At 46.1% G+C, this 12,599-nt stretch overlaps 1 protein-coding gene and 1 long non-coding RNA gene across 8 annotated transcripts in view; one reads left to right on the top strand and one right to left on the bottom strand.

Annotated features, from left to right (window-relative positions):
* Positions 1 to 12,599, bottom strand: part of KMT2C (lysine methyltransferase 2C) — a 302,911-nt gene that overhangs the window by 262,948 nt on the left and 27,364 nt on the right. The gene's annotated exons all lie outside the window — the stretch shown is intronic.
* On the top strand, positions 1,884 to 3,904 carry LOC143781797 (uncharacterized). Its single transcript, XR_013216814.1, has 3 exons — positions 1,884 to 1,978; positions 2,805 to 3,000; positions 3,155 to 3,904. It is a non-coding gene; the product is annotated as an uncharacterized LOC143781797 (long non-coding RNA).

Genomic DNA, 12,599 nt, shown 5'->3' with positions numbered 1-12,599 from the left:
ATGCACACTGCGGCGTCACAGCGCGGGGATAACGCACACTGGGATAAGGCTAGTTTCACATTTGCGTCGTCTATTTGCCCAGTGTATAGTCCACAAACGCATGCAAAAATGCATGATAATGCAACGTTTTTTATCCGCATCAGCTTAGGCTACGTTCACATTTGCGGTGTGCGCCGCAGCGTCGTCGCCGCACCAAAACGCATGCGGCGTGCGGCCCTATATTTAACATTGGGGCCGCATGGCGCCGCATGTACATGCGTTGTCATGCGTTTTGGTGCGTTGTACGCCGCATGCGGCGTTAGGGCGCACCTGTCAGGGCGCGGCAAACGCAACATGTTGCATTTTTTGGGCGGCGCAGACTTCGTAAAAAACGCATGCGTCGTGTTTGCGTCGTGTTTGCGTCGTCAATGCGGCTTTTTTCCCATTGACTTGCATTGACAACGCAGACGACGCAAGTACTTGCGTCGTGGTGCGTTGTACGACGCATGCGTTTTCCAATAAAAAATGCAAAACATTGTCTAGACTTTGTCTAGACACTAAAAAAACACTATATATATATATAAAAAAAAAGGGGGTTTGGCATTGTCTTTCACAAGGCTAGCTACAGAGAAGACTGACTGAAGGGAACCTGCTTTCCAAACATGTAAGTATATATTTCTCTTTGCATATTTTTTATTCTGTGTTTTATTTATTGATTTTGATTTAATTTGTGCAATGTTTGTTCTGTGCTATTGTACGGTTATGGCACTGTGGGTTGTATTGAAAAATTGTTTTTTTTAATCTGGTTTTGATGTACTTCTGGCGTTATATGCTGGCGTTTGTTGTCTTCGGCCTTGCTTGGTTTTGGGTTGTTCTGGTGTCATGCAGTTGGTCAATGTCTTTAAATTTGGCAGATTTTTTTTTGAAATTTCTGGTGCATGTCTTTTTCTGGTTTCTATTGTTGGGGGTAACCGTATGGCGTTTTTTATTGGCTCATGTCTTGCTGTGTTTTATTATGCTGTGGGCATTTTTTTTTCTTTCCTTGAGTGTCTTTTCTTGCTGGTGGGGGGGGCTACATTTATGATGTTTCATTTGTATTGTATTGTTCTGGGCTGCTATATGCCATTCTATTTTCAATTGTATTTTACCTTTTTTTGGGGGGGTTTAAACTCTGATGGTTTTACGTCGTTTTCCCTATGGCTTCCGTATGTATCTCCTTTCTTGAATGTTTCCATTGACAAGTGTGTAGTATGGCCTTTATATTAATAATTTTTTTTTGTTGGGGGCCTTTTTTTAAAAATTTATTGTGTTTTCTTTTCTATTTGACTATGTTTTATCTTTTGGGTTGCTGTATATTGTAACAGCGGTTGACCCGTAATGTTTATTGCTTATTATCTAGAATGGTATTTAGCGCCTTTTTCTGATGTATTTCTGTGGATGTCACCAGATGGTGTTGTTTTGGATCATGTCTTGTTGTAATTGTAAATTATGGCGTTCATTAGTTTGCTATTTCATTGTGCCTTTTTTTTTCTGTATTTATTTTTTTGATAATTTTGTAGCTTTTGAAAATTTTACATAGGTGTCTATTTTTGCTTAATTTTGTTTGGGTCTATTCTTGTATTGTTTCTTCGATTTTATTCTCTTGCAATGTATGGCATTGTGGTGTCGCTTTTTGAGTTTGCATTGTCCTATCAGTCAACAGTCAATTGTGGTTTTTTAATGTTTTGGGCCTATTTTATTGTATTTGGCATTGGATGTGATTTTTTGCTCATTTTTTCATTGCAGCACAAACTTGCAAGAATGCCAAGTTCTTCAGAACATAGCCAATCGGCGCGGGGGAGTGCGGTGAGTAATTATGTCCAGTTGCTTACTATTAGCTGCCATTTGTAGCATTGACAATAATTTTTGTATACAATTTTTCCAGGCTTCTTCAAGTGAGGGGGAAGGCAGTCAGCGGGAGCAGAGAGATCGGGGCCAAGATGTGGCGTCAGGCCGGCGAGTGAGTATTTTTTTTTTTTTATCTTTTTTTTTTCAGTAGCATCCTGCTGTGAGGAACATTACATTTGAGGAGCATCCTGCTTTCACTAGGGATGTTTACTAAGCTTAGGCCCCCGTCACACATACCAAGATCGCTAGCGAGATCGCTGCTGAGTCACTAGTTTTGTGACGCAACAGCGACCTCAGTAGCGATCTCGCTAATATGTGTGACCCGTACCAGCGATCAGGCCCCTGCTGTGAGATCGCTGGTCGTGTTGGAATGGCCTGGGCCGTTTTTTGGTCGTTGAGGTCCCGCTGACATCGCTGAAGTGGTGTGTGTGACACCGATCCAGCGATGTCTTCCCTGGTAACCATGATAAACATCGGGTTACTAAGCGCAGGGCCGCGCTTAGTAACCCGATGTTTACCATGGTTACCCGGGTGCTGCAGGGGGACTTCGGCATCATTGAAGACAGTTTCAACGATGCCGAAGTCGTTCCCCTGATCGTTGGTCGCTGGAGAGAGCTGTCTGTGTGACAGCTCCCCAGCAACCACACAACGACTTACCAACGATCACGGCCAGGCAGTATCGCTGGTCGTGATGGTTGTTAAATCACTATGTGAGACGGGGCCTTTATACATTATAGATTTTCAGGGCAGCAAGTATTGGGGGAAGGTAAAATAAAGTTGAACTCCCTGCACACAAACATTCCAAAACACAGGTGTAGAAAACATCAATATACATACATCAAATGGCAAAGGATAGGGCAGAGGTACCTATCATGCCAGGTGCTGGTGGTTGTTAATATTTGCATATTTTTAACCTATTTGTTTTCTAATTTTTCTAGGTTTCACAACGGGCCCAAGGAGAGAGTGTAGATGTGGACCTCCTTATTTCAAGCATCCAGGAGCGGGGCCCGTTGTGGGACAGCCGTGACCCTCGGCACATGGACCAGGTGGTGTCTAGGCGTTTGTGGGCAGAGGTGGCAAACTCGCTGTGGGATGGCTTTGACAGTGCCTCAGCGAAGGACAAAGGCACCTTTAGTGAGTATTGCAGATACGCTGCTATGACCCATCTTGCTAGGATAAACACAACCGTGTGTGATGCGATCAACGCCTACACTTTGCATCGCACACGGTTGTTTTATCCTTTTACAATGCTAAATATGTAACAATTTTTTTGTCTTTACATTAACAGTGAAAAAGTTGAGGACCAGATGGCGATCCATAAAGGACCGTTTCAATAAGGGGATTCGTGCTGAGGAGGAGCAAGCTCGGAGTGGTGCTGCTGCGTCCAAGTCGGTGCCCTATAAATATAACAGGGCACTCCAGTTCTTAAGACCGGTCCTTGGCCGCCGACAGTAAGTATTTTGTCAACATACCATATTGCACATCCACATTGTACATTGCCCAGACACATAGCATATTGCACAGCCACATAGTACATTGCCCAGCCACGTACATTGTGCATCCACATAGTAGATTTCCAGGCCACTATATCGCAGCCACATAGTACACGTTCGAGCTACATATACACATAGTATATTTCCAAAGGAACATAGTATATTGGCCATCCATGTAGTCATCGTAGCATTTTGGCCATCCTTTAACCCTAGTGGAATGGTATATAGCCCATTAGTAATTTTTTGGGTTAGGCGTGAGTCATTGTAGTCCATGACAGGTTACGTTCTGAGTCAGGGTAGTTCTGATTGCAGGAATAATGATGACGTCTCGATCACATGATCCTAACGTCATGGCCATTCCTGCGATCAGATCAACAAAGTCTTTTTTTTAAAGTTTTTGGGTTTTTAAATTTTATTCTTGACTTTAAATTTTCTACTATTTTTTTTGACATAGGCATTATCTAGATTTGTTTTTTTAAGATGACAGGGGTATGCATTGCCTTTGCCAACTTGAATTAACAGTCATTATCTGCCGTCGGTATGTCCATGATTGTTATCGTGAGCCCTAAAGGTACCTTCACACGAAACGACATTATAACGATATCGCTAGCAATCCGTGACGTTGCAGCGTCCTCGCTAGCGATATCGTTTCGTTTGACACGCAGCAGCGATCAGGATCCTGCTGTGATGTCGCTGGTCGCTGAATAAAGTCCAGAACTTTATTTGGTCGTCCGATCGCTGTGTATCGTTGTGTTTGAAAGCAAAAGCAACGATACCAGCGATATTTTACACTGGTAACCAGGGTAAACATCGGGTTACTAAGCGCAGGGCCGCGCTTAGTTACCCGATGTTTACCCTGGTTACTAGCGTAAAATGTAAAAAAAACAAACAGCACATACTCACATTGCGTCCCCTGCAGTCTGCTTCCTCCTCTGACTCAGCGCCGCAAAGTGAAAGTGAAAGCAGCACAGCGGTGACGTCACCGCTCTGCTCTCACTGTACGGCGCTCAGTCAGTCAGGAAGTGGACGCAGGGGGACGTGAATGTAAGTATGTGCTGTTTGTTTTTTTTAGATTTTACGCTGGTAACCAGGGTAAACATCGGGTTACTAAGCGCGGCCCTGCGCTTAGTTACCCGATGTTTACCCTGGTTACCAGGGGACCTCGGCATAGTTGATCGCTGGAGAGCGGTCTGTGTGACAGCTCTCCAGCGACCAAACAGCGACGCTGCAGCGATCGACATAGTTGTCGCTATCGCTGCAGCGTCGCTTCGTGTGAAGGTACCTTAATGCTCAGCTGGCGATAACAATCAGCAATTTATTATAGGTCACACAGACTAAGATACAGGGGATTGTAATGTTTTGTTGTGTCATGTAATGTAAAATTTTTTACAGGAGTTGGCGTATGTGATAGTTTATTAATTGAAGACTAATTTTTTCCTTTTCTTTTCACAGGACACACAGCAGCACCCTCCAGCGAGCTCCCCCCTGTGAAGCGGAACTTCATGGATCGCCATCTGACCCGTCACAGCCCTCCCACAGCGGCAGCAGGCTTGCACCACCATCATCTGGAGAACCGGCTGCCGGTACATCAGGTTTTCCCCTGCCCGAGGCCTCTGGCGCACCTTCGTTCGGGAATTCCCGACAGCGCCAGCGGGCCTCGGACAGGCCAGCCATGCCAGAATTTTTGCACTTGAGCACGGTGTTCCAGAATGGTTTCAAGGCGATGACCGATAAAATGTCCAGTATCGAACGTCGCCTTGAAGCCATTGAAGCCGAGCTCTCAAATCCGGCAAAACATTTTTTAAGCACAATTGCTAAGGGCATGGTGGAAAACCTTACGCCGGAACTCCAGATTTCGGTGATGCAGGACTGCAACAATTCTTACGTGAGGGCTCTGCAGCAGTCTCGGGTCGCGCAGTCAGCGACACTGCCCGTAGTGCCGTCGCTGGCTAGCGTGACTCCGACTACTGCTGCAGAGTCACTCCAGCCACCCCACCCTGGTCCAAGTGCCGGGCGACGCCACCACAGGCACCATACCAGTGTGCGGCCCACTCCTGCTCCTGCCAGGCCCTCATCCTCCCGTAGGAGTGCTTCTGGGGGAGATGCCGCAGAAGGCAGGAAAAGAAAAAAAAAAACACATAAGAGGAGGCACACAGACACACACACAGAGGCACAGGTTCTGGCTGCTCCAGGACAGACACCATCTCGTCGTGGCTCTAGCCACAGCAGGAGCAGCCAGGGCCAACCAAGCCAAAAACGCAGGCGGCTTGTGTTGCCTCCTCCCTCCTCTACTGACGAGGCGGTCTCCCTAGTGTACCCTGCGGGGGGTTTGGACCTGCCATCAAGCCTCCTCGAGTATGGCGGCTCCTCCTCCTCCTCCTCCTCTACCACTCCCACTCCCAGGTCCAGAACTAGAAGCTACCGGTCACCGGTGGTAGCGGATGTTGATCCCCCCTCGGCTGTTGATACCCCCTAATTTTCTTTTCCCTTTTTTTCTGTTTCCCCTCAATAAAAATTTATTTTTTTGTATACAATATTTGGTCTTCTTTTCAAGTACACTGCTCGGTAATTCACTCCGTGCGTCGTTTATTTGTGCTTCAAACACCTCATATATGCAATGTCAGACAGTATTTTTGGATTTTTTAATTTGACCGTTTCTTTGGGTGTCTTTCATTGCTGTATGAGGTGTTTCCAAACACTAAAGTGTATGAGTTGTTTTCAAAGAAAAAGGGTATGTGTCCACGCTCAGGATTGCATCCGGATTTGGTCCGGATTTTAATTCAATATTTGTAGCCAAAACCAGGCGTGGGTAATAAATACAGCAGTGGAGCATATGTTTCTATTCTACTTTTCCTAATTGTTCCACTCCTGGTTTTGGCTTACAAATATTGATGAAAAAACCTGAGCAATTCAGGATGCAATCCTGAACGTGGACACATACTGTAAAGGTACCTTCACACTTAACAATGCTGCAGCAAAACAGACAACGATGCAATTCACTGCAGCATCGCTATTTGGGAGCTGGAGAGCGGTCTGTGTGACCGCTCTCCAGCGACCAACGATGCCGAGGTCCCCGGGTAACCATGTTAAACATCGGGTTGCTAAGCGCAGGGCGCACTTCCGATGTTTACCCTGGTTACCAGTGTAAAATGAAAAAAAAAAAAATATTCACAATCGCATCCCCCGGCGTCAGCTTCCCTGCACTGACTGAGTGACGTCCCTCACAGCAACGCTGTGCTGTGCATTCACTTTACGGCCGGCGCTCACTCAGTGCAGGAAGTGGACGCCAGGGGACGCGAAGATGAGTATATTTATTTTTATTTTTTAGTTTACAATTAACACTGGTAACCACGGTAAACATCGGGTTACTAAGCGCGACCATGCGCTTGGTAACCCGTTGTTTACCCTGGTTACCAGTGTAAAACATCGCTGGTATCGTTGATTTTGCTGTCAAACACAACGATACACGGCGATCTGACAAACAAATAAATATGGTATGGTATAAATTTTGTCTTGGAAGCAGGGTAGAAAACGTAAGAAAATTTTTTTATTAAAACACAACATTTTAAAAACAAAGGTTTCCAAGTTTTTTAGATAAGGCACATTTACATTGGTGAACTATTTTTAGCATAGTCACACCAGAATACAGTCCAACAGTTTATTACACCATTGAATCTTGCCATGACAGACGGCCAACATCTGACACAAAATAGGCCGCAAAACGGTCCCTCATCTGCGCAATTTCCACACTTGTCCTCAGAGGATGATCATGGAAATTGGGCAATGGGTTGGCTATGGTTTCATCCAGATCAACGTTCAGTCTCTCTTTGGCCAGAATGTAATTGTGGAGAACCACACACGCCTTCACCACCTCATCCACTGTCTCAGTTTTCAGATTAATGGCGGATCCTAATATCTGCCATTTAGAGACAAGGATGCCAAAGGCGCACTCCACAGTCCTTCTGGCCCTGGACAGTCTGTAATTGAACACCCTTTTCGTGTGGTCCAAGCCCCGACTTGAGTAGGGTTTCAATAGGTTGGCAGACATTTGGAATGCCTCATCCCCAACCACAACAAATGGCATCGCAGGGCCTTCGGTGTGGGGAAGAGGTCGTGGCTGGGGGAAATTGAAATTGTTGCCATATAATTTTTGGCCCATATCAGACTCTTTGAATGTGCGCGAGTCATTTGACCGGCCAAAAGCACCAATGTCGACTGCCAGAAAACGGCAGTCCGCACCGGCAATTGCCATCAGCACAGTGGAAAAATATTTTTTGTAGTTATAGAAAAGGGATCCACTTTTCCCTGGCTTGGTAATACGAATGTGCTTGCCATCCACCGCGCCAATACAGTTTGGAAACGAACACACTTCCTCAAATTTCTCGGCGTTGGCCAACCAGATATCGCTTGTAGGGACGGGTAAAAATTCTTCACGGAGGTTATCCCACAAAGCGCGGCAGGTCTCAGCAATAATTCCCGAGAGAGTGGAGACTCCAATCCGGAACTGAAATTGAAGGGATCGCAAGGTCTCTCCGGTAGCCAGGAAACTGCCAAGAAGATAAAGAAATTACATTAGTACATTGCAATTTATAAGGGTATGTCTCCACTGTCCGGAGACGCGGCGCTATCGTTGCAGCGGCGAAGCCGGTCGGCGATAAGCCCCGCCCCCTTCCTGGGACGCGATGGTGCCGGATGTGTACAGTACACATCCGGGATCATCGCACCCCTCGCCGTAGGGCCCTGTGATATACCTTGCGGGGACGCTGCGTCCCCGCAAGGTGTACGGACATGCTGTGTTCTGAAAAGACGCGCAGCATGTCCGGAGTCGCAGGGCCGCCGCGTGCGGGTTTCCACGCATAGTGGAGACGGGATTTCATAAAATCCCCTCCACTATGCTGGAACATCTGGACGCTGCTTGTTTGACGCTGCAGCGTCAAACAAGCAGCGTTTACTGACCGTAGAAACACAGCCTAAAAGTACATTGACCATACCACCCCCAAAAAAAATTAAGAAAAAAAAAAAAAAAAAAAGGGAAGATGTGAACGTAGCCGAACATATCTCAGTCATTCAAACAGCTACGTACCGTAGAGTCACCAGCAGCCGTTCCTCTGCGGAAATAGCTCTCCGGAGCTGAGTGTCCTGCCTGCTAATGGCTCCTTCCACCCGACGCAGAAGATACCGGAAGCTCTCCTGAGACATCCTGGTGTACTCGAAATATTTCTCCAGGTTCTCATTCAGTTCGCCAAACAAGCTATGGTATGCTCCACGGCTCTCCCGGACTTCCAAGATAGGGTGTATCCAAAATCGGCGATGAATCCATCTCCGTTTTTCTCTTTCTCTTTGATGAGCACAGGCGACAGCATAGGCATGAGCCAAGGCAAATTCCATCTCCATATCCATGACGATACTGTCCATGGGACGCTCCATCATGAATACCAGCAAAATGGGAGGAATTCATGTCTGCCATGGTATATATACACAATTACATAAACACCAACCCTCTTCTAGCCATTGGTGGTCCTTATCTATTGTGTAGACACTTTTTTTTGGGGGTGGGATGAAGAATGACTCACTGCTCAAAAAACGCATGCGGCGCAAAACGCAGCGTTGTGTATGCGTTTTGCTGCGTTTTTGTTTGCGTTGTGCGTTGCGGCGACGACGCTGCGGCGCACAACGCAAATGTGAACGTAGCCTTACACATGACGGCAAAACCCCCGCAGCGTTTGCATGCATTTTTACATGCACTTTTATGCACATGCATTTGATATTTCCAGGAGGGTGTGTCTCAATGGTCGTGTCTAAGTAAGTTCCTGGACATGCGCAGTCCAAAGTACGGAAGTGCATTGAACGCATGCGTTCCCATAGACAGTAATGCATTTTTTAACACACTCATGCGCATTCCTGCGCATATGACAGAAATTTGCTGCCTCAAAAATTCTAACATGGTGCGTTAGCAGTGCCCCGCAGCACACCGCAAAAAAAACCATGCGTTAGCAAACGCGGGCGAACGCATCGTCTACAATGTTAAAGATAGGAAATCAAGACGTGGATGTATGCGCCCGAAACGCTGCGGACACAAGAGCAAATGTGAAACCGGCCGAACACAGCAACGTTACGGCACACATAAACCAGTGATGTCACATAGTACTGAGTATAAACAGCAGTGTCTTTACTTGTAATAGAACCTGGATATCCCACAGCACAGAACACAGATGTCAGAACAATAAAATAATAATAATCATGTCAGAACACAAAAAGTGACGTCATGGCACAGATTATAAGAGCAGTCACGTCACAAGACAGGATAACATTGTGCCTCTTTTCACATCACAGAAGACCAACCAGTGATGTCACAGGTAACGATTAAGTGCAATGACAGCGGAGGGTTTAGCCACACAGTGACATCATAGTACATTGATAATCAGTGAAGCAGTCAAAAGCTTTGCGCACACAGTGATGTCACCAGGGCTGTAAGCCAAACTTCCAACTCCACAGCCCTGGTCACTACCGAGCATGTACATAAAGTGCAGCACAGATTCATCTCCACATCAGTGGTCACTACTGAGCATGTACATAAAGTGCAGCACTGATTCATCTCCACTAAAAGCCGAGATCCTTAGATCAGGAACAGAACAGATATTTCGTAACTCTCCCAAATTCTTATGAAAAAATTTACACCACATACTGCATTGTACTACTGTACTCTATTCTGTATTTTAGCAGTCGGAGATGGTCCATTTTATACCGACTCCGAAGCCCTGGATATCACAGTATGGAAATAATGCAGTGGCCATCAGCTCAGAACACATGGATCATGCAGACAGATGTTTCCGTAGCTAAGTGACCCATAACATGAGGACTATCTTTAGGGTAGATCTGAGTGGTACAGAGGCTGCATGTCACAGGGTCCGCTGCAGGTCTAGGTCACAGGGTTCTCTGCAGGTCTAGGTCACAGGGTCCGCTGCAGGTCTAGGTCACAGGGTCCGCTGCAGGTCTAGGTCACAGGGTCCGCTGCAGGTCTAGGTCACAGGGTCCGCTGCAGGTCTAGGTCACAGGGTCCGCTGCAGGTCTAGGTCACAGGGTCCGCTGCAGGTCTATGGTGTGCCACTATATGGGGCTTCTTCAGGCAAACATTCTTAAGCAATTCTCAGCCATGTGCAACTATGAAATAATAAGAAAAATAGCCGCAATTTATATGAAAAATCCATAATCTGTATGAGACTATGGCTGCTGGGGATAAAGGGGCATAGACTTGTGTGGTTTATTACCAGCCTAATGGCCAGGGCCCAGTGCGACTTTCTGCACAACAGTTCAGGATTTCATTACACAGTCTGAAATCCCATGAAGCCGCACAGCCTTTTACTTTCAGATTCTGTCGGAGATCGTCACCATGAGGGCACAGAGCCAGAGCTGCCCTGGAGCAGAGGCTGCACCTTCCAGCAGAAGTTAAAGAGACAGCGCTGCACAGTAGGATATGATGTCTCCCATGGAACAGCTTGATGGCCTGTTCAGGAAAAGGGTTAAAGCTACAGAAATGTTCCACTTGTCAAAAAAGCTCTCTCCATGTAGCAATGTCACATACAAAACACAAGAAGCAAATCATAGGCAACCAATGTCCCTAGGAAAGAATGCATAGGCCGCCAAAAAGGAGCCACAGGCGCAGGACTGGTTATGGGCCTATGCTTGCACATGAATTTATGGCACATTTTTCATGCATTCTCCACCCCACCGTCCGAGAGGGGCACATACAACTGTTCACTATGGACTTCCAGATTCACCTATGTACTAACAAAAATCTCCAACTACTGCAACATCAGGAAATCAGCAGAAGAGAAGGAGGGAATGCAACTGCAGTAATGTTCACACATCGCGGATTTAACACATTTTTTAATTTCTTTGCGCTTCTCTGTCTCAGACAGTTAAAGGGAATGTCAGCACAGAATGACAGTTCAAACCAAGTCCTGATGCATCATGGGGGGCCAAACGTGTAATTGCACCTCCCCACTTTTTTGTTTTCCCCCAATCTCCACCCCCTTCTTTGATTAACAGCTCTGGCTTCATAGAGCCTGAGAAGGTTGGAGATAGAGGGAAACCAAGCAGGTGGGAAGGTGTAGGTAAATGTTCAGCCATGCCATGATGTGCCAAGTGCCTGGATTTGGTTTGAACAGTCATCCTGTGCTGCCAGAGTCCCTTTAAAACCGTCTGCCAAAATACACCAACAATCCAACAATATGCCCACCGTGGTAGTTCCCACAAGTTCTCTGCATCTCCTCCCAGCTGCAGGCAGTTCTTCATAAAAAGAAAGACAAAAGCCTGTGTGACCCAGACATTGTCACCCCTCTAAAACTGCCTGTATTTAGTATGGTTTACTCATACAGAGCCATCATATTAAGCAGCGCTTTGCAGACATCACGGTCCCCATTGGGGCTCACAATCTAAATCCCCCCATCAGCATGGCTTTGGAGTGTGTGTGTGTGTGTGGGGGGGGACACAAGGAAAACATACAAACTACTCCTAGCAGATGATGTCCCTGGTGGTAACTGAACGCAGGACCCCAGTGCTAACCACTGAGCCACCTCTGCAAGTTAACGGCAATTTAAAAAAATCATTTCGAAAAAAAACCTCTGCATTCCTCACTTTTGCAGTGGTTCCAAATATGGAAAAAAGTATCACATATATATCAATAGGCAATATAAGCAAGTATGGCAACTAGTGATGTTACCGGTACTGTCCTTGTTGGGGCAGGAGCCACTCACATGGGGCACAACAGGGGACTATAGGGACCAGTTGTCCCCTTCCTCCTCCTGCAAAGTGGTCCTATACTATCTATCTCTACAGGATACGGGTGAGATCTCCCCAATTTCTTTTATTTCCACTGTGGTCATCATGGGCGCTTTTCTTCAATATGACTGTCATGTGTGATACCTGTTTTTGAACCATTTTTTAGATAGAGTATTTTTAACATGTAAAAGTTAGGTTATACGGTTCCCTTGCTGAATACATAAATAGCCAATATGTCACATTTTTCATTGGTAGTTCTCATAGCTATTTAGTGCTCTGGCACACAACCTAGCAGGTCTGAAAGGGCACCACACACTGGATTTTTTTTTGATTTTTTTAATCTAAACCGAGCTCCTCCTACACTTGGTGCTGTTCCACTGATTCTGATTCCAAACGTATGCATATTGGTAATAAAGATGAAAATTTTGCCTTCAGCCAAATAGGCGCATACACAGGACT

Source organism: Ranitomeya variabilis, chromosome 6, assembly GCF_051348905.1.
Source record: "Ranitomeya variabilis isolate aRanVar5 chromosome 6, aRanVar5.hap1, whole genome shotgun sequence".
Taxonomy (NCBI): Eukaryota; Metazoa; Chordata; class Amphibia; order Anura; family Dendrobatidae; genus Ranitomeya; species Ranitomeya variabilis.
Note: the sequence above shows the minus strand (reverse complement) of the source record. Positions and strands in the feature narration are given on the sequence as shown.